Source organism: Bos indicus, chromosome 12 (assembly GCF_029378745.1).
Source record: "Bos indicus isolate NIAB-ARS_2022 breed Sahiwal x Tharparkar chromosome 12, NIAB-ARS_B.indTharparkar_mat_pri_1.0, whole genome shotgun sequence".
NCBI classification, from domain to species: Eukaryota; Metazoa; Chordata; class Mammalia; order Artiodactyla; family Bovidae; genus Bos; species Bos indicus.
Genome location: NC_091771.1, coordinates 45,197,420 through 45,219,373, shown reverse-complemented (window position 1 = coordinate 45,219,373; position 21,954 = coordinate 45,197,420). Strand labels below are relative to the sequence as shown.

Sequence of the window (21,954 nt, the reverse complement as noted above, 5' to 3'; positions counted from 1 at the left end):
CACACATTGTTGATACTATCTATAATACAGATAACTAATGAGAACCTACTCTACAGCTCAGGGAAATCTACTTGGTGCTTAGTGGTGATCTAACTGCAAAGAAATTCAAAAAACATTCATTTTGCTGTACAGTAGAAACTAACAGAACATTGTAAAGCAACTATACTCCACTAGGAACTAATTTTTAAAAAATCAAAATATTAAAGACAGCATAAGAAAATGAAGAAAAAGATAACTTCTAAAGAAGCATCACTAGTGCAGAACAATATAACTGGTAAAGAAATACAATGATTTTGATCTTGACCAAAATAAGGATGAATCAGCAAAGGTGATATTTTACTTGAGTCATAAATGGGTGGGAGTAGAGTGAGTGGCAGAGAAGGCGATGGCACCCCACTCCAGTACTCTTGCCTGGAAAATCCCATGGACGGAAGAGCCTAGAAGACTGCAGTCCATGAGATCGCTGAGGGTCAGACACGACAGAGCGACTTCACTTTCACTTTTCACTTTCATGCATTGGAGAAGGAAATGGCAACCCACTCCAGTGTTCTTGCCTGGCGAATCCCGGGGACGGGGAAGCCTGGAGGGCTGCCATCTATGGGGTGGCACAGAGTCGGACACGACTGAAGCGACTTAGCAGCAGCAGCAGCAGCAGTAGCAGAGTGAGTGGAGAGGATGAATACAGTATGCAAAAAACAGAGTTTAAGAGCCTACACAGTGATGTGGAAACTGCACATATTTAAGTATGACTAGAGATAACTTAAGGTTTAGAAGAATGAAGTTTTAAAGTTAGGGAAATGAACTGATTTAGAATATTAAGAAGCAGCACTACTTTTTAGCAAAGGAATGTGTAAATAATCTATGGTTTCAGAGATATGAACATCTGGCAACATCAAGTAAAGTAGATCATTGAGGAATATTGCTGGAAGAGGCAAATCAGCCAGGAGTCTGACCGTGATAGTCTGATTGATGAGAGATTTGAGGGTACAATAAGCAACAAGTTAATGACATGGGACTGAAAATACATATGAGCGTTGGCTTTGTAGGACAAGATGACTGATTAGACTTGAGTTTGATCAGTTAAACAAATTTAAGATATGTTTCAGGTTTCTGGTCTAGACAACTTGAAAGGAAATGGGAAATAAGGATGCAGTTAAGCAAGACTTATGTCCAGAAAGGAGAGTTAGTTTGAGGAAAGCTGTGAGTTATGATTTGTCTATCTACCCAGATGAAGACATCAAAAAAACAAGTGGATATATAGATCTGGAATCCATAAGTATTCTGGGTTAAGGATGGGCTAGATTTAGTAATAAAACAAATTCTTCCTTGAATGCCCACTAGGTGCTATTTTAGGTTCTCAGAAAATCCATACAATGTTATGGATATAGATGTAAATGTTATATGTACATACTATAATATGATATATGTTTTATTAAAAGGTAATGATGCTTGGAAATTAAAAAAAAATTTTTTTTCTACAGATAGTCAGGAATCAGAAGTGCTGGAATTTTATACCATAAGACAACGCCAAACCCAAGTGCATTTCATTATACCATTGTTCCCTCATCTTCAGGTTGTCATTTATGTACAGGAAACAGCTGACAGTACTGGAATAAAAGAGATCACCAAAGAGGTGCATTAAGAGAAGAGAGGGCCACAGACAAATCACAAAAGTTGTATAACTTTTAGGAAGCCAGAAAGAGAGTATCCAGGGAAGGAGAACTTAAGTAACAGAGGAAAGAGAAAATAGAGTTACAGAAGCACAAGTAGAAGAGAACTTTTCAAAGAGGAAAAGATCAATAGAATCAAGTATTGAAATGAGGTTATAAAAATATGACTTTTTCATTTAAGAATCATATATCTGCTCCCATACATGGGTATGTCCTAGGCATTAACAATTCACACTTTGGGGATAATTGGTGACTATAAACTGAAGGCTTCCTCGTGGCTCATTTAGTAAAGAATCTGCCTATGGTGCAAGAGACCCAGGTTTGATCTCTGGGTGGGGAAGGCCCTCTGAAGAAGGAATGGTAATCGACTCCAGTATTCTTGCCTGGAGAATTCCATGGACAGAGGAGTCTGGTGGACTGCAGTCCATGGGGTCTCAAAGAGTCAGAAACGACTGAGTGGCTAACACTTTCACTTTTCATATTCAGTACTGTCATTTTCAGGTGGTTGCATTTGTATGAGTGTGAGGAGAGGTGTACACTGTTTCTGATATAAAGGTTTTCAGCTTGGATTCGTGGGGCTAGGGTGGGAGGAGAGAATGATGATGAAATCTTGAATCTAGTATGAAATTTTTCTGGAGGAGAGGTTTTTTGTGTTTTTTTTTTTTTTTTTTTTACAGAAAGTGTAAAGAAACTATTGGGATAGCTGGCTGAGGGACATAGTGACAAGATGCTATCAGCTCTCTGACTTGCTATAAATTACAGTCATCAATTATTACATTTTCAAGCAAACATTTACTCAAGGCTGACCTTTGAACTTTTAAGAAAGCTACTTCTACTTTCCCATCTCCTGCTTCCTAACAAATTTTGCAGTTTCAGCAAGCCCCAACCAAACCTTGTTATGTAACATTCAGAACACTCTCTATTTTATTCCATGACACTTAAATGAATGTTACGTTTATGTATTACTTAATATGTATTTTATATAATAGACTGAAAACTTCATGAAGTCCGGTTCTTAGGAGTTTTTTTTTAATAGCATAAAGTAATAAATAATGAGAGATAATCCACAGATTCTTCCAAAAACATAAGATACATATATATAACAATGATAATGGCATAGAAATGCCTTGTATTGGAGACCCTGAAAATTTTAAGTGTGGTCTCTTTCCTACTTTAGAGTAAATACAGTTGAAATGCCATCAGGAATGATAAATATTGATGATCTTTGAATCTTATCTCTGTAGAAGTGCCATGCATTACTGGGTTAATTAATTAACTGTCTCAGATTTATACCTGCATGTAAGCTACCTTATGCATTTTTCCATTCAATACATTTTAATCTAAATGGACTATTTAAATTGATTTTGCAAACCAGAAATTCTAAGGTAAAGCTCAATGATGGGAAGAAACCACTTTCTAGGCACTGCAAAAGAAACATTATTTAGTGTTAAAAATATGGATGTTGCTTCCATGTTTTATTCTGCCCTTGCACTGCCAACTTGTTTTCACTCGGGCTGAACAAATTAACTGCAAACAAATACTGCTTTTACTAGGTTTTCATTGAGGAACATGAGTGTATTTAGAATTACCCAAGAATAGCTCAAGTGCTCTGATATCTGCTTTTGGTGCCCAAAGATGCATGCTTTAAGCATCTTTAGTCATTAATATCAGGACAGAAAACACTAAGGGTAAAAGGCCCAGCATAATATATATCTTAAGATGCTCCACTTGTAATGATTGCATTGTTCTTTAAAGGCTTCATTTATTCTTGACAGAAACAATTATGTGAAGTAATTATATCTAAAGTCAGGCAGTGTGCAGTGTTCAATTTGGAAGGTAAAGAACATTGTTTGACTGTTGTTACCAGGCACATTCCTGATAGGGAACAAATGCTTACATCAATAGGAATCATGCACTTTGTAATTTATTCTTTTATTCTCATATGCGGTTATCATAATAAGTGCCAGGTTAACCATCTTAAACACAGACACAAAATTACTAGAATAACATCAAGGAAGAAAGAAATATAGAAGCAGCTCATCAGTATTTCCTTTGTATGGCCTATTATTTATAGGTCTCTTTTGCCTTACATGACCAAATGTTGCATAATTGACTGGACAGAACTATTTCACAAGACATCCAAATAAGATTGAAAGGCCAATGTCCTTGGTGAATAAATTGGATAATATGTAGAATTTAAAACAGTTAATTTGACCAGACACTGCAAATTGAGTTACTCCTTACATATGAGTATTTTCTCAGAAACAAATTATCCTTTCTTAAAAATATATAAGTGGACACAAATTGTTATCTACATGAATACATAGTTCCTATGTAGTTTGAAAGAGGTCACAAATTCTCTAAGTTATCTAAATTGCAACTAGCTAAACTGACATATTAACCCCTTGAATGCATATGGATAACTCTGCTTTCAATGCAAATTTATTAAACCATTTATGGTAATAGGGAAAATATGAATGTTGAGGCATCGCCCTGAACCTGTAAGTTGTGTTCATTTACTTTCTATTTCATTTAAACTATTAATCTGTTAATGCATCAAGTAATATATTTTTATTTCAAGAGGAAAATTCATTTTACTTTAAGATATTGAAAAGTATGTATATATTTCAAAGTGTCCTGTATTTATCTAAAGCATTATTCTGTTACAAAAAAAACTCAGCAATTCTGCATAATTATGATCATCATAATCAGTTCTGTTCTGTTGCTCAGTCCTGTCAGACTCCTTGTGACCCCATAGACTGCAACACGCCAGGCTTCCCTGTCCATCACCAACTCCGGGAGCTTGCTCAAACTAATGTCCATCAAATCAGTGGGGCCATCCAACCATCTCATCCTCTGTCACCCCATTCTCCTCCTGCCTTCAATCTTGTCCCATCAAGGTCTTTTCTAGTCAGTTCTTCACATCAGGTGGCCAAAATATTGGGGCTTCAACTTCAGCATCAGTCCTTCCAATGAACATTCAGGATTGATTTTCTTTAGGACTGACTGGTTTGATTTCCTTGCAGTCCAAGGGACTCTCAAGAATCTTCTCCAACACCACAGTTCAAAGGCATCAATTCTTCAGCGCTCAGCTTTCTTTATAGTCCAACTCTCACATCAATACATGACTACTAGAAAAACCATACCTTTAATTAGATGGACCTTTGTTGGCAAAGTAATCTCTCTGCTTTGTAATATGCTGTCTAGGTTGGTCATAGCTTTTCTTCCAAGGAACAAGCATCTTTTAATTTCATAACTGCAGTCAGCATCTGCAGTGATTTTGGACCACAAAAAAATTAAATCTCTCACTGTTTCCATTGTTTCCCCATCTATTTGCCATGAGTGATGGGGCCAGATGCCATGATCTTCATTTTCTGAGTGTTAAGTTTTAAGACAACTTTTCACTCTCCTCTTTAATATTCAACAAGAGGCTCTTTAGTTCTTCTTTGTTTTCTGCTATAAGGGTGGTGTCATCTGTGTATCTGAGGTTATTGATACTTCTGGCAATCTTGATTCAAGCTGTGCTTCATCCAGCCCAGCATTTTGCATGATGTACTCTGCATATAAGTTAAATAAGCACGGTGACAGTATACAGTCTTGACTACTCCTTTCCCGATTTGAAACCAATCTGTTGTTCCATGTACAGTTAACTGTTGCTTCTTGACGTACACACAGATTTTTCAGGAGGCAGATAAGGTGATCTGGTATTCCCATCTGTTTAAGAATTTTCCAGTTTGTTGTGATCCACACAGTCAAAGGCTTTGGCATAGTCAATAAAGCAGAAGGCATTTCTAGGCACTGTCTTTAAATATACCAGTTTATCTTGACAAACAAAGGTAATTGATTTTTTCATCAAATATATTAAAGATAACTATGTACAGCATACATTTTATTTCATAATAGTATAATCATATGTAATAGTTCACTTACCAAAAGAACTGGCTAAAATCAAGGTTGCAATGATTGTACGCTTGAGTACACATTTCATCTTTACTCCAAGAGGAAGTTATGATTTTTGTGTGTGTTTACTTTCTTTTCATTCCTTCCACCATATCTGAGGTGTGGTACAGCAGATGAATTGATTCCAAAATCTTATATTTTTGCATATACAGCTCAGTTTATCTGATTTTGAGAGTTTGCTGAAATATTTTTTTCTGTATTTTCTATCTTCTTATTATATCTCTTTTTTGAAAACAATAGAAGGGTTTGTTTCGTGATTTTTATATCTACATCACCAATCCTTCTTCAAGAATATTAGCTTAAAAAGATATTAATAGTAGATTAGTTATTTCTCTAATAATTCCAAGTAAATAAACACAATTTCAGCCAATATATTGATAGATTTTATGTAATTCAAGGTCAGGTATTCTATAAGAACTCATAAAACTGGATCCATTGTCTGAATTATCATTAGGAATGTATTGTCTTTTTTTTTCTGATCTCTCTTATGTCGCCTTTTGTCTCTCAATTTTTGTCTCTCAATAAGCCCACTTCCTCTGTTTTTCCACACTGCATTAAATAAATGTGCTCTCTTGTAGCTTCACAATTATAATTCAATTTATAAATTAATAACGTATAACACTGTCATCTGTATACTGCCCAGTAGGTGCTAGCTAAGCCTGGGTTATATGCCCACCACTATATTCTTAATATGTCAGTTTCAACTGTAACTATGTGATTGATTTCTGGATGAATAATATTATATACCACTTTATCAGTTCCAGATGGATAGATGGATGAAAGTTCTACACAATTAATAATTAGCCACTATTAACTAGTTACTGGAATCATAGATTCATTGCTGATATATACATATATATGTGTGTGTATATGTATGTATACATGTATGCACATATATTGGAGAAGGCAATGGCACCCACTCCAGTACTCTTGCCTGGAAAATCCCATGGACAGAGAAGCCTGGTAGGCTGCAGTCCATGGGGTCGCTAAGAGTCGGATAGGACTGAGTGACCTCGCTTTCACTTTTCACTTTCATGCATTGGAGAAGAAAATGGCGACCCACTCCACTATTCTTCCCTGGAGAATCCCAGGGACTGGGGAGTGTGATGGGCTGCCGTCTATGGGGTTGCACAGAGTCGGACATGACTGAAGCGACTTAGCAGCAGCAGCATGCACATATATAGGTATATATATATATTCACCTACATGTGTACTTATGTGTGAGGCACAGCCAACTACTGTGGTAACAACAGCCCTGCAAGCAACAAGCATCACAGTTACAGAACATAAGAGTAACCTGTTCACGTGTGCCTATTCCCAAGTCTTTGCATATAATCTACCATGGACAAACAATGATGTTCAATAACTGAGTATCTATTTCATTAAATGCCAGACCCTAGAAAATACTTATATGCTTATAAGTATAAGCATACCTATACCAGCATGCTTTTCATTTTCTCCTGATAGAGATAAAGTGTCTCTGACTTTCAAACTGAGAAATATCTGTTTTAGAATCTGAGGACAGAAGATAAAATATTATAACAAAAGATGCTCCTATAGCTCTTATCACTTAGGAAATTAGAAGTTCTGTGTCAAGAATGGGATGAGGACCAAATATATATTTCTTCTTATAAACTATAATATCACACATAAAAACTGACAAATATTCAACAAAAGTTGAAAAGCCCAGAAAAGTAAAGCAAAGTTCTCAAGTAAAATAATAGGAAATAAAATTTAACAATACCTTAAAAAATAACATGTCATAACTGAATTCCAGAGTAGATTATGCAATAGATTCTAGATTCCAGAAGTTTCTGAATGACAAAAGTTGCCAAAAAAGTATCCATTTTTAAAAATAATAATAATAATGAACACTAAATTTGACAAATTTCAAAATATACCTGCCTAATTCAAAAACACTCAGGAAAATTAGAATGATTGGAATTTTTCCAGACATAAGATGTCACTAACATTTACCATGCATAACTAAGAACCAGTTCTGAATAATAGATTATCAGATTTATTATTTGCAAATATTTCTAGAATTTAATTAAAAGAGAAGTCATGCATTATATAATTGAATTTTTTTCAATAGGAACAATTATTTTGAGATTAACACATTTTGTAGCATTTATCACTAGCTCATTCAATTTTCTTTTCAAGCAGTAGTTCATTGTATGGATAAATTACAAGTTGTTCATTTTCACCTATAGGCGGACTTCAGTGTTGTTTTCGGTTTTTGTCTTTATTTAGCTTTTTGACCTGGAAAATTATATTGACGGGTTTTGTACAGATTTTTTTAAAGTTCAGAAAAAAATGAGTGTATACTTTGTGTATACATTTTTATAAAACTCTGTAAAATGCAAATTAATTTACATTAACTGGAAGGTAATTCAGGGCTTTACACAGAATAGTGGGTGGGAAGACAAGGAAGGAAGACTTATTGAGGGACACAAAGAAACTTTTGGAAACAGTGGATGTGTTAATTATTTTTATCCTGGCAATAGTTCCACAAATGTGTATGTTTGTCAAAATATAAAATTTTGCAATTTCAATACACAGTTTATTGTACATGCTTACATCTCGATAATGCTATTTAAAAAGAAAAGAAAGGATAAAGTTTATTTTTCAACCCAGGATTGAATATATTGTTTGAAATTCTTCTAAAACATATTTGCATCAATGAGAATGCCTAGGATCATTCTCATTTATGTCTTCCCCATTAATAAGTACACCAAGTCCTTGGTGACATCTGCCAGAGTCTCTGAGTTCTATAATCTGTCAGAGCTAATGCTTGGGTCCACTGAATCCTGAAGGTATTGGTTAAATAAGTTATATAAATTATAGTCCATGGTTTGGCAATAAATTGATTTGAACTTAATTCATTTAAGAGGAAGACAATTTTACCTCATTGATTTTCAGATCTTTCTGCAATCACCTGTTTATTAAAGATCACTTTGTCTCCCTTTGGTTCACTTTTTTCTGCAGTAAATATTAATTTTTGATAACAAAGATTTGATGTATATTATCATTTTATTCAGGAGGATAGAATTTTTAATGCATATTTTCACTTAATAAATATTATCTCCAATATATAAACACTGAATATTAATTTTATAAAGAAAAGTAGCTACTTTTTTTTTATTTTTTAGTCTTTAAAATTTTTTATTTTATATTGGAGCATGCCAAATTAACAATGTTGTGATAGTTTCTGATGCACAGCAGAGCAACTCAGTTATACACATACATGTATCCATTCTAGACCATGCTTCCCTGGTGGCTCAGATGGTAAAGCGTCTGCCTGCAATGCGGGAGACCCAGGTTCAATCCCTGGGTTGGGAAAGTCCCCTGGAGAAGGAAATGGCAATCCATTCCAGTATTCTTGCCTGGAAAATCTCATGGATGGAGGAGCCTGGTAGGCTTATTCTAGACCATAAGTGCTTTAAAAAAAAAAAGCTACTGTAAAACTATGGTTTGTGGTAAGCTATATGGATTCTGAAACATCCTAAATACAAAACCTATCATCAATATTCTTCAAAGGTGTCAAGAGGGCTTTTAACATATATATGTGCAATATGTGCAATATGTATATATATATATATATATATGTATATATAGATTAGTTATATATAATTAACTAAGGATTGTTCATATCACAATTGTCTAAGATTTATATCATTTTAAAGAGTTTTTATGATATAAATATGCTTTCAGTCAATCTGGTGAAAAAAGAAGGAGCATTTTTTATTGAAAAAGTTTGAATATATGTAGTGAAATAAAATATAAATAAAACTATTATCAAATACAAAGGAGAGAAGTTGATAAATGCAGTAAGGAGAGAGGGCAAGGTCACAGGAAGAGCTAATATCTCGAAATCCCTGACAGCTACCTGATATTCTGCACGAGTCCTCCTGTCATCCAGAGTGAAGTTAAGGACCAATGGATGGATAACTTTTCTCACTTGGTCTTACATTTATTTGATTTCATTATCTACTCTACCCTTTCCTTCTACTCATGACCATAGAGGAACTTAGTCATTAACTAAATTTGCTGATCTCAAAAACACTATAATCAGACATTTTGATATTTAACCATATCCTCTTATCCTTCTAGCTTTTTCATTAAACTGCTCTGACCTCAACAAGATCTTGATTCCATCTGCAGCTTATATTCAAATTGGTAAATGTCAACAATTTGTTCCATTAGTTTTTTCAATATTACTTTCTCACAGTTCCTCAGCCTTAAGAGTTTCAAATTTCTGCCTTGTTTTAGTCTGTGTCCTAAGTCGTTCAGTTGTGTCTGACTCTTTGTAACCCCATGGACAGATCTCTGGCATTGAAGGCAGATTCTTCACTGACTGAGCTACAAGGGAAGCTTGTGGCCCACCAGGCTGCTCTATCCATGGCATTCTTCAGGCAAGAATACTGGAGTGGGTAGCCAGCCATTTCCTTCTCCAGGGGCATTTGGCCTATATTCAGGGGTTGGAGCACCGCTAGAGAAAACTGACCACCCCCAACACATCAGCGTCTTCTCCAATGCACGCTGGACCATCCCGCAGGTCCAACAATTGCAGTCTTTAGTTTGCTCTCTCTCGCATCTGCTACAATTTTGTGTTTCAGATACTTTCTCTATCTCCTCACTGCCTTAACTCCCTACCTTACTCTTGCTTTCAGTGAATGGTTTCAACACTCACAGCACTGAAAAATTAATGACACTCAGAGATGCACACTTTAAAAATCCTATAACTAATTCCACAGATTCAGTCATTTGCATGTGCATTCTGCCTTCCCTCTTTTATTTCCAGATGAAGTAGAAAAATCCATGCCCTCCTCTTAGCCTGATCTTGCTGTATTTACTACAGTTAGTCTCTTTCTACCTTCTCAAGTCAGAATATGGATCTATTCTCGCTCTCTCTTTCCCATGCCTTAAACCTCTCCTTTTTTGATTGTAATAAAACTTCCAGAAAAAATTAAGAGACTTTTCTTTATTACAAACAGATTCCTTTCTAGTCTATCCTCATTTTGCATATACTTATTCTCACTTTCTTTTTTCACTTCAACCTGTTCTAATATTTCTTTTGTTTCCACTACTGTACAGAAACTGTTTTCATCTAGATTCTCACTGAGGATCACATCTTAATCAAATTTTACCATTTCAGTCCTGATCATACTTGAGCACTACAACACTAAACATTACTCATCTATTTCACTTTTAGAAGTTCCCTTTCTTTTACATCTAAGATGTTAGACTTGTGTAACAGAGTTATCTGCCTCTTCTTTCGCACTTGCTGAGGTTCCTCTGGATTATAACCTCTTCTTCTCATTCTATAAAATCCTCCAGATGGAGGTCATCCTAGTACTGAATCTATTACTGTCTATAGGGTGTGACTAACCCCAACTCAAAGGACTTTTACCTCTCTCCTGAATCATATATATAGCTATTTAACTGCTCCATAATCACAGAACTAAAATTATCTTAACTAATCATTCACCATCCCCCACTGTAATTTTTATTAATAATAAAAATTAAAGGATAATATCACCATATATCCTGCTAGCCCATCCTGAAACCAATTCAGTTGTGAATTTTCCCTTACCCTCACCTCACCCTCATATTCATTTTTCAAGTGCTATCAATTGCATGTTCTGATTTTCCCTTAAATCTATCTTTCCTCATTCCCTGGATTCATATTCTGAATACCTCTCAAACTGCCCAGCCCTAACTGTTACAGAAAATCACTGTCTCATCTTGCCTGTCTCATTCTTCCTCAGGTTCAGCTCCTTAGTGGTAAGAGCACTGAGTATGTAATCAGACTAATTTTGGGATTGAATCCCACCTATTCTATCTCAGAGATGGCTTGACTCTGAAGAAATGGGCTATTTGTTTTTTTCTTCTTAATCTATAAATGTGAATAGTTATGTTCACTTTACCATGGAGCTATTGGAAGGTTATATGATATACAAGCTTTAAAATACCCAAATCCTGAATCTTGAAATATAATCAATAACTGCTATTTCTTCTAAGCATTATTGTTATATTAGAACAGAATTATATTTATGGTATCCCCCTGCTTGATCCCTGACTTTCATTATTCTTATGTGAAAATTTCGACTCTACCACACCTAATAATGCTCTGAATTAACACTCTAGACTCATATCTGAGCCCTGGCCCATTCCTGCTATTTGTGTATGCATTATTGTGCACTTCTTTCCCTCTGCAATTAAACAGGAGAAACTCTTCTAGGTAGAAATAATGGCCAAAGTCCATCAGGTAGTGGCTAGTTTTAACTAGTAGTTTAGTTGGTAAAGAATCCACCTGCAGTGCAGGAGACCTGTGTTCCATCCCTGGGTTGAGAAGATCCCCTGGAGAAGGAAACGACAATCCACTCCAGTATTCTTTCCTGGAGAATGCCATAGACAGAGGAGTTGGGCAGGCTACAGTAGTTCATGGGATCACAAAGAGTCCAACACAACTGTGAGACCAAGTTTTCATCAGGTAGGAAATATCATGGTAATGTAAAGAACCAGAAAGAAAATTGATGTGACTCAAGTGGTCTAAGTAAGACAGCAGAATAGTAAAGACTCTTCTTGACAGTAAGGCTTCAAATCACTGGAGATATTTCAGGCCAGAGGATCTCAGCATTACCACTGTAGTCATGTAGGACCAGATAATGATTTTTTGTGTGTTATGGCTGAGTATTTTAGGATGTCTCACAGGACCCCTCAGCTCTACTCACTGGATGTCAGTAACACTCTTCCAGTTGTGATAGTCAAAAATATCTCCAGGTCTTTCTAAGTATTACGGTGGGCAAAATTACACTTGGTTGAGAATGACTGTTACAGACTACAGAGCTTGTAGTTTTTAAGGTAGAAAGGAAAAATAAAGCCGTGAAAGATACTAAAGAGTAGTGTGATGTGTCCTGATTTACATTTGGTAAAGATCACTTAGATAATGAAGTTAAAGAAACCTCACATAAACACTGGGCCTCTTTAGTTGGTAATAAGATTTGATTTACTATGAAATAAGTACCAATTAATAAGGATGTCAACTGAAAAAAAATGTACAATGTGAGAATTGTCAGCTAAGCTTTATTTGGGGAAAAATGAGGACTATAGCCCAGAGGATTTGAAATAGCTCTGAGAAATTGCTCCAGAGAAGTAGCAGGAAAGGTCAGTGTCACATATGACTTTAGTGAAGGAGGGCACAGGTACTCAAGCACACATTTGGGCAGAGCCTTGCTGCCAGTCATAAGGAACGGATGTCACCACTAATGATTTTAGTGCTTTTGTAGACATGAGGAGGTGCAAGAATTGAACTCATAAAATCTTCTCCTGGAAATATCTAACTGGATTCTCCTATAAAGGTCTAGGAGTCATAACCTTTAAGAAAGCAGGTGACAGGGAAAGAAAGATCATGACTTTAAAAGCAAAGCTCATATAAAGATTTTTCTGAGTCAACAGAAGCTCACGTTTTATGTATTTATTTGGTTTGTTTATTTGGGTTGTTGTTATCCTTGTAGTTTTGAGTTTGAGTCCTTCACTAAGTCAAGTTCTTACTAGCTTAATACCTGATGTCTCCCTAACTATTACATTCCCAGGGCCTAGCAGAGTACCTGGAATTAAGCAGTTTCTTCACTAAAATTCTTTACTGAACAACAGCTCTTAAGATGATACAAATTTCTATGATTGACTTAAATGATTTGTTTAAAAAAAAGCTACCAATGCCATTGTACTTATTATAATTTAATTTTAAATGCAATACTCACAAAAAGCGAGAATGTATTACAACCCCTTTTATATGAATGACACACTGATGTTATAAAAATCAAGCAGATTGCTTTTGGTTATATATCTAGAATATCAGAAGGGCCAAAATTTAACCAAGGTATTATGGGTCCAATATCTACAACCATACATTTATGTCCCCATGTCCCTCAATAGAGATAGGAGATGGTGAAATTTAATATTGTACGACATTCTTTTCATATATTTTCTCTCAAGAGCTCTCTAGTTGGCTTATAATCTTAAAGTTCAATGTAGCACATAAGAATTAAAGCTAAAAGTATAAACAAAAAGTACTGTTTTAGTATATGAACAAGTGTGCTTGAATATAACTTTGACAATACTTAATAAAATCATCAATCTTTTTAGACCTCTTATTAACAGAATTGCAGCACATGCACACTGTTTTTTCTTTCTTCTACTTGCTGGGTGTTTTTTTTCCTTTTCTATTGGGAATTAATATTGATAACCTGTCATAATTTTCACCTGAAAAATCATCATTTTTATTGTTCTTGATCTTATTGCCTCTGGACTTAACATTTCCTCTCTGAATATCTGGTCCATTATTTTATTAAGTATTGATATCTTTCTTTCAAGTGATTTGAGATCACTCTTTTTAACTTAAAAATAATCAATATAGCAACTGTTTCTCTCCAATGTTCCTTGTCTCCCCAGATCCTAAGATTTAAAAAAAAAAATTCTAAGTGGTTTAGTAAGATGTTAGCTAATACTTTTAAAAACCTAGTACATCATCCATCCATCATTTATATTTGCTATGCATGACATCCTTCATGCAAACATCTCAGAATGCTTTCCTGTTATTACTAGATAACAGAAGTACAATTCAATGGCAAGTTGCAATCAATAAGTCTAGACTTGATTTAAACTTAGCCAACTTTTTGTATCAATAAATATAAAAGGAGAAAGGTAACAAAAAGTAAAAACAAAGTAAGCACACGACTATCACCTAAAAACACAGAATCTCAAGATTTGCATCCATCAAAAAGCTTGCTTTGTGGGTCTCTTTTTTTCCTTCAACCATAGTTGGAAAAAACATGGAAGAGAAATGATTCTTTTCTTTCTCGCATGATCCATCAGGAAAAAGGAAAGTTTTTTTTTTCAGTAGATTTAATCAGATGACAGAAAATTTGAAACCCCTAAAATAATGTAGGTTCCACAACTTCTATCTTATCTAAAGACTTAAAGGTCTTGCCTCTAAGTTGGATAGGGAAAGATAACTTATAGACATTCTTTTACGAATGGATTAATTGACCCTTTTGTGTTTATTCATGCAATTATATTATTCTTAAAGATCTTATAGATGAAATCTTTCAGAGACATGTTCAGGCATATGAAAGACAATCACTAACTTCATGCTAGTAAACTTTTTTAATTTAAAGTATTGAATTTGTTACAATATTGCTTCTGTTTTATGTTGTTTTGGTTTTTGGCTATAAGACATGTGGGATCTTAGCTCCTCAACCAGGGATCAAACTCTCACTCCCTGCATTGGAAGGCGAAGTCCTAACCACTGGTCAGTCCCCACGCTAGTGACCTTTTATCCAAGTGGTTTATCAGGTAGAAAAGGAGGAACTCCAGAATAGGCAGGCTGTTTTTCTATATATATATGTATATTTTTTTTTTTTTTTTCTCTTTTTTCTCCCTTCAAATTGACTAGTCATTCTTTCATACCTGTCAGTAGTGACCAGGTCCAACATAAAGCATTACTTACTAAAAGATCCATAAAACACATTTAACTTTTCATATGTTGTTCTTTCTTGAAAGCTAATAATGCTGACTTATTTTGATCTCCTAAAATATACTTTTTAAATAGGATTCATTATTTGTAGTAGCACAGGCATCAACAACGACAACAACTTTAAAGCAATTTGTTTTTTACCATATGTGCAAGTAGACCAGGGGACTGAAAAACTGGACCTTGACAGGTGTCCAGCTTAGGTCACCCTGCATACTGAATTTTTATCATTTAATCTAACAGTAGTCAATGATAAATAGAACAAGATATACTGACAAGAAAGCATCGTGTAAGTTCTTGACTACTTGTTCTAAAAATCCTCTCTTTTCAATCTCTTTGTTCTCTTAATCCTTCATATTTGTTTACATTAAATTTTACTGAAGCATAGTTGCTTTTTGTGTTTTTTTTTTTGGCCTTGCTAGGCAGCATGTGGGATCTTCATTCTCCAACCTGGGATCAGATCTGCACCTCTTGCACTGGAAGTGCAAAGTTTTAACCACTGGACCACACCAGGGAATTCCCCCTCATATTTCTTTATTCTTTATAAATCCTTATTGTGAATTCACCTTTGTCCTTAGAGATGTTTGTCCTGTTGTAATGCTGTTTCTCACCTGGAGAAAGTTGGTCATTTTTCTCTCTAATATGATTTCATGGCACTTACCACAGTTTTGAAATTAATCAATTTATGCTTTTATCTGGAATATATCTCCGGTATAGGGAGAAGAGAGACCACATCTGCTTTATTCACCTCTGCAAATCTAGGGCCCAGAAAGATGACATGTATATAATAGCTCCCCAATAAATATTTATATGTTAGATATCCTTCAGCTTAGCAATCTGAATTATTTTCTAGATTATTCTCATGAATAAACTATAGAAAATAGAGTTTACTGTTTTTTCCCCCAGTTATTTCTTCCATTGAAATAAGGCCCTGAATTCTTTGTTTTGATTTGTTAAATGCTTTTCTAGCTCTGTTTTTGTGTAAAAACTATATCAGGCAAAGAATTTAAAGTTTTAGAGAAAGTTAGAAAATGAGAGGTTGTTTCTCCTATCTCTGGCTATAATAGAACACATCTTTGCTTCAATGTATGTAGAAAAAATTGTAGACTAGAAAAGAATATACTATATAACAGTATGAGAGATCACTGACGAAAATGAGCTTTGGGCTAATATTCCAACAACTGGACATTGATAAAAAACTTTAAGACTGAGGAAATGTACCAAGTGTCTAACTCAAAAAGATGTTTTCCCTTTAGAGCAGGTTGAAATTCAAAAGTATATAGTTGTGTACATATTGCATTAAAAAAATCACTGTTTCAATTGGGAGCACAAATATCCCTTTCTCTTTTGTACACACTCAACATATCCTGCTTTTTTCTTCTTCCCCTTCATATTAGTTTTCTGTCATTTTCTCAGTACCAAATCTTATTCTCATTTCCAATTATCTTTCTCTTTCCTTTAAATACTATTTTTGCAAGTATAACTTTTATATAATCCTCATTAAACATGAACTAATGTCAATAATATTTATTGAATATAAAACAAAGGAGAAAACTAGCTTCAAAATTTACAGGTGAAATTTAATCATGTATGTATTATAGTCATGGTTTATTCATTATTTAATTATAGCAAAAAAGAACAACTAAAGAGAATTGGATAAACATGCCAATGAAAAATAAATGGTTTTTCTCTTGAATTACATTAGCTTAGTATTTGATAATATGATAAGAAACATGAGTTCTTAGATCTAGCTCTTATAACATTATGACTTATGCAATTTCTTTTCTTTTCCTGGGATATATTTTTCCCATTTTAAAATGACTTTGTTTCTAAAGTCACATCTACAAGAAAGGTATATAAGCTCTCTATTTTTCTCCATTTTTTATTATAACCTTATCTTTTATTATGACCTTACCATTTTTATTATAACAGAAACTGTTTTTATCATTATTTGTTTCAGATCATTTGGATAATATTATGTCTGCATAATTTCAAAGATATATAACTTGCACTTAAGAAATAAAAATATGGCTTACACATATAATTTGGTAATGCTGTTAAATATTATGGATTTCATCTTACCTCCATTTTATTTCCAGAACTCCATTATGTGGTGTCAGATTTTGCTTTATTACTTGATTATGTGCTTTCTATCACAAAGCTGGACTAATTATTTTTGAAATAGTACTACTGAAAGGATAAAACCATAATCAAGACCTATTCTCTTTTTTTTTTTTTTCAGAAATGGTGTACTGCTCATTATTCAGAAAGAACTATATAGAGTTAAATATTGTGTTTTTATTAGTAATTCCCTTAAGTCCATTTTCCTATGTCTCTGAAATTCATAACAATGGCAATGAGGAATCACTGAAGTTGAAACTAACCAAAGGGTAAGTTATATGTAACATTATGTTTTGAATTAATTTTGTATAATAGGGCATTGTGACATTTGTATAAAAGTTCAAAGACAAATGCAAGCTGTGACTTCATTGAGAATTTATTTTTAAGACTCTTAGATAGTTCAGCAGAGAATTCAGACCTGGAATTCAAAGGGCAGAACAAGACATTAAGTAATTCACTACATTCTATAAAGCTGAAAAGAAAGGATATGAGGATGCAATAGCTCATTTTCTGAAACCTGAGATGTAAAAATCAACTTGAGGATGCCTAAGATATTAGTAGCAGATAGAAAGATTCAGTGGCTGCTCTAAGCTGACAGCAAATGTCTGGCTTCTGTTATGAACCCAGGATACTAAACAAAGTTACGCTTACTCAGAGAAATCATAGCCAACATCATTGAAACTGAAAGCTACAGTGTAATTGATTTTTTGCATTAAGATAATTTCACATAAAGAACTCTGTGATACATTATTTTTCTGTCATTAAATTCCATCTATAAGTTTATTGAGGCTGATGATGAACTTCTTTATATCATCATTTGTTTTCAGCATTAGAAAAGGGACAAGATAAAGAGAAGATGATGCTTAAGTTAGTGGATATCCAAAACTTGGTTTTATTTCAGTATATGAAAGTATATAATTTGGCACATATGTTTCATTTTTTTAAGTAGTTAATTACCCAAGATATAAAATTCATAGATGGGAGTTAAATGGGAATGTATCTTAGATTGTGGTCTCTAAATTGCAGAAACCAATTACATGTTTAGGAAATCCTACTGAAATAGAAAATTTGAAAACAATGATTTATATTCCCCCAATTGTTCATACACTTTGAAGAGTATGACCTTGTCTTCCACGTAAATTTACTAGCTGTACTTTAATTGTTATTAAACTATGGAAATATTCACTGGTCATAGCAAACACCCTTTTTCAACAACAAAAGAGGAGACTCTATACATACGCATCACTAGATGGTCAATACCGAAATCAGATTGATTATATTCTTTGTAGCCAAAGATGGAGAAGCTCTATATAATCAGTAAAAACAAGATCTTGAGCTGACTGTGGTTCAGATCATGAACTTGTCATGGCCAAACTTAAGACTTAAGATGAAGAAAGTAGGGAAAACCACTAGGCCATTCAGGTATGACCCAAATCAAATTCCTTATGATTATACACTAGAAGTGGGAAATAGATTCAAGGGATTAGATCTGACAGAAAGAGTGCCTGAAGAACTATGGACAGAGGTTTGCGACATTGTACAGGAGCAGTGATCAAGACCATCCCTAAGAAAAAGAAATGCAAAAAGGCAAAATGGTTGTCTGAGGAGACCTTACAAATAGCTGTGAAAAGAAGAGAAGTGAAAGGCAAAGGAGAAAAGGAAAGATATACCCATATGAATGGAGAGTCCCAAAGAACAGCAAAGAAAGATAAGAAAGCCTTCCTCAGTGATCAATGCAAAGAAATAGAGGAAAACAAGAGAATGGGAAAGACAAGAGATCTCTGCAAGAAAATTAAAGATACCAAGGGAACTTTTCATGGAAAGATGGGCACAATAAAGGACAAAAATGGTATGGACCAACAGAAGCAGAAAACATTAAGAGGTGGCAAGAATACACAGAAGAACTATAGAAAAAAGGTCTTCACGATCCAGATAACCACAATGATGTGATCACTACCTAGAGCCAAACAAACATCCTGGAATGCAAAGTCAAGTGGGCCTTAAGAGGCATCACTATGAACAAAGGTAGTGGAGGTGATGGGATTACAGTTGAGCTATTTCAAATCCTGAAAGATGATGCTGTGAAAGTGCTACACTCAATATGACAGCAAATTTGGAAAACTCAGCAGTGGCCACAGGACAGGAAAAGGTCAGTTTTCATTCCAATCCCAAAGAAAGGCAATGCAAAAAATGCTCAAACTACCAAACAGTTGCACTTATCTTACACGCTAGTAAAGAAATGCTCAAAATTCTCCAAGCCAGACTTCAACAATACGTGAACCGTGAACTTCCAGATGATAAAGCTGGATTTAGAAAAGACAGAGGAACCAGAGATCAAATTGCCAACCAGATCAAATTGGAAAGACTAATGCTGAAACTGAAACTCCAATACTTAGGCCACTGATGCAGAGAACTGACTCATTTGAAAAGACCCTAATGCTGGGAAAGATTGAAGGTGGGAGGAGAAGGGGACAACAGAGGATGAGATTGTTAATGGCATTACTGACTCAATGGACATGAGTTTGAGTAAACTCTGGGAGTTGGTGATGGACAGGAAGGCCTGGCATGCTGCAGTCCATGGGGTCTCAAAGAGTCAGACAGGACAGAGCGACTGAACTGAACTGATTTAGATTTGGTACAAATTAATAAATGTTAATACATATTAATATCACAATATATTATACCCTTTTTTTCTTGTGTGTAGAATCATATGATTTCAAATATAATATAGTTGAGTGTTGAATTAATAACATACTTTTGTTCTATTAAGGTAACTAATCTTACTAGGTTAATTTAAAACCTTTTCTCAAAATAAATTTCATCCATTCTTTATTTTACAGTAAAACTTATGCTCTGATTCTATAACTTTCAGTAATCCCACACAAATAATTTTTACCATGCTTGTCTTATTTAATCTTACATAAACTCAATGTATTTAACTATATTCAGAGATATAAGAAAAATTATAGAATTCGTGTATCGAAAATAAGAAACTGAAACTCATTTAGCATGCTTTGTAGTAAGTTTTGCTATATCAATTTGGGTCAGGTGAAGCTGGTAAACACATATACATATTTCTAATATCCAGTAGCCTAAATTTTTCATTGGTATATTCTGAAACCTTTTAGAAAATATAAATTAAGTTTGATTCCTATTGAGAACCATTAGAAAATAAATTTCAGATAAATTTAAAATGTATAATTTCAAAATGTAAGCAAATTATGCAGAATATTTTATAATCTGGAATCAGTAAAGGCTTTTCTTAGCATGCTACTATATTAAAAAAAAAGATTTTCTAATGATAAAATGTAAAACTTTTCAAAATTTTGAATATATATAACTCTTACTCATGAATTCTTCTAATCATTTTTCATCTAGAAAAATAATTACACAACATGACAAACACACTTCTATGACACGGTTAAATTAAGTATTATTGTTAATGACAGAATCCTAAAAATGACTTACTGCTGCTAAACTGCTGCTAAGTCACTTCAGTTGTGTCCGACTCTGTGCGACCCCATAGATGGCAGCCCACCAGGCTCCCCTGTCCCTGGGATTCTCCAGGCAAGAACACTGGAGTGGGTTGCCATTTCCCTCTCCAATGCATGAAAGTGAAAAGTGAAAGTGAAGTTGTTCAGTTGTGTCCGACTCTTCAAGACCCCATGGACTGCAGCCTACCAGGTTCCTCTGTCCATGGGATTTTCCAGGCAAGAGTATTGGAGTGGGGTGCCATTGGTCACCATTAAAGATTTAAAAGTCTTTTAAAAGATAATTCTGTATATATTTTCAGTGGAATAACAGAAGACTTTTTCATTTTTTTATTTAACATAATTTATACATGAAATTATGCCTGCTTTCAAAGACCCTAGTAGCAAGTTGGCCATGAAGGATTAGGGAAAGCAATATTTTTGAACACTTAAATACACAACTTTTTAATATAAATAACAAAAATAATTTAATTGTAAAATCCTCTACATTATTTACACTCAATTAGCTTACTGATAATATATCCTAGCCACTAATGTGAAAATATGATGTCAAAAGATTGTTTCAAGATGGTGGAGTAGAAGAACAGGAACTTATCTCCTCAGGCAAAAGCACCCAAAACACAGCTATCTGTTGAACTATCCAACAGGAGGACACTGGATCCCAACAACAACAACAACAACAAAACAATACCCCACATCCAAAGACAAAGGAGGAGCTACAATGAGGTGGTAGGAGGATGCAATCATAATAAAATCAAATCCCATATACTTTGGGTTGATGACCCAGAAACTGGAAAACATTGATACCAAAGAAGATCTCCCACTGTTGTAACCTGAGAGGTTACTCTGTCTGTGGGATTCTCCAAGCAAGAATACTGGAGTGGGTTGCCATGTGCTCCTTTATCTCTTATGTCTCCAGCATTGCAGGAGTTCTAGTTCTTTACCACTGGCACCACCTGAGAAACCTATCTAGGGCTGGATTGCCTTAGGCAAAAGAATTAACAAGGAGGGAGAGTAACCCTACCCATCAGCAAACAATTGGATTAAAGTTTTAGTGAGCACAACCTTGTCTATTATAGCAACACCCTATTTTTCCCACTACCAGTTCAGTTCAGTCGCTCAGTCCTATCCAACTCTTTGGGACCCCATGAATCACAGCACGCCAGGTCTCCCT

At 34.6% G+C, this 21,954-nt stretch overlaps 1 non-coding gene across 1 annotated transcript; it reads left to right on the top strand.

The window, feature by feature from the left end:
• Positions 1–8,900: 8,900 nt before the first annotated feature.
• On the top strand, positions 8,901–8,972 carry TRNAC-GCA (transfer RNA cysteine (anticodon GCA)). The gene has a single exon. It is a non-coding gene; the product is annotated as a tRNA-Cys (tRNA).
• Positions 8,973–21,954: the final 12,982 nt, after the last annotated feature.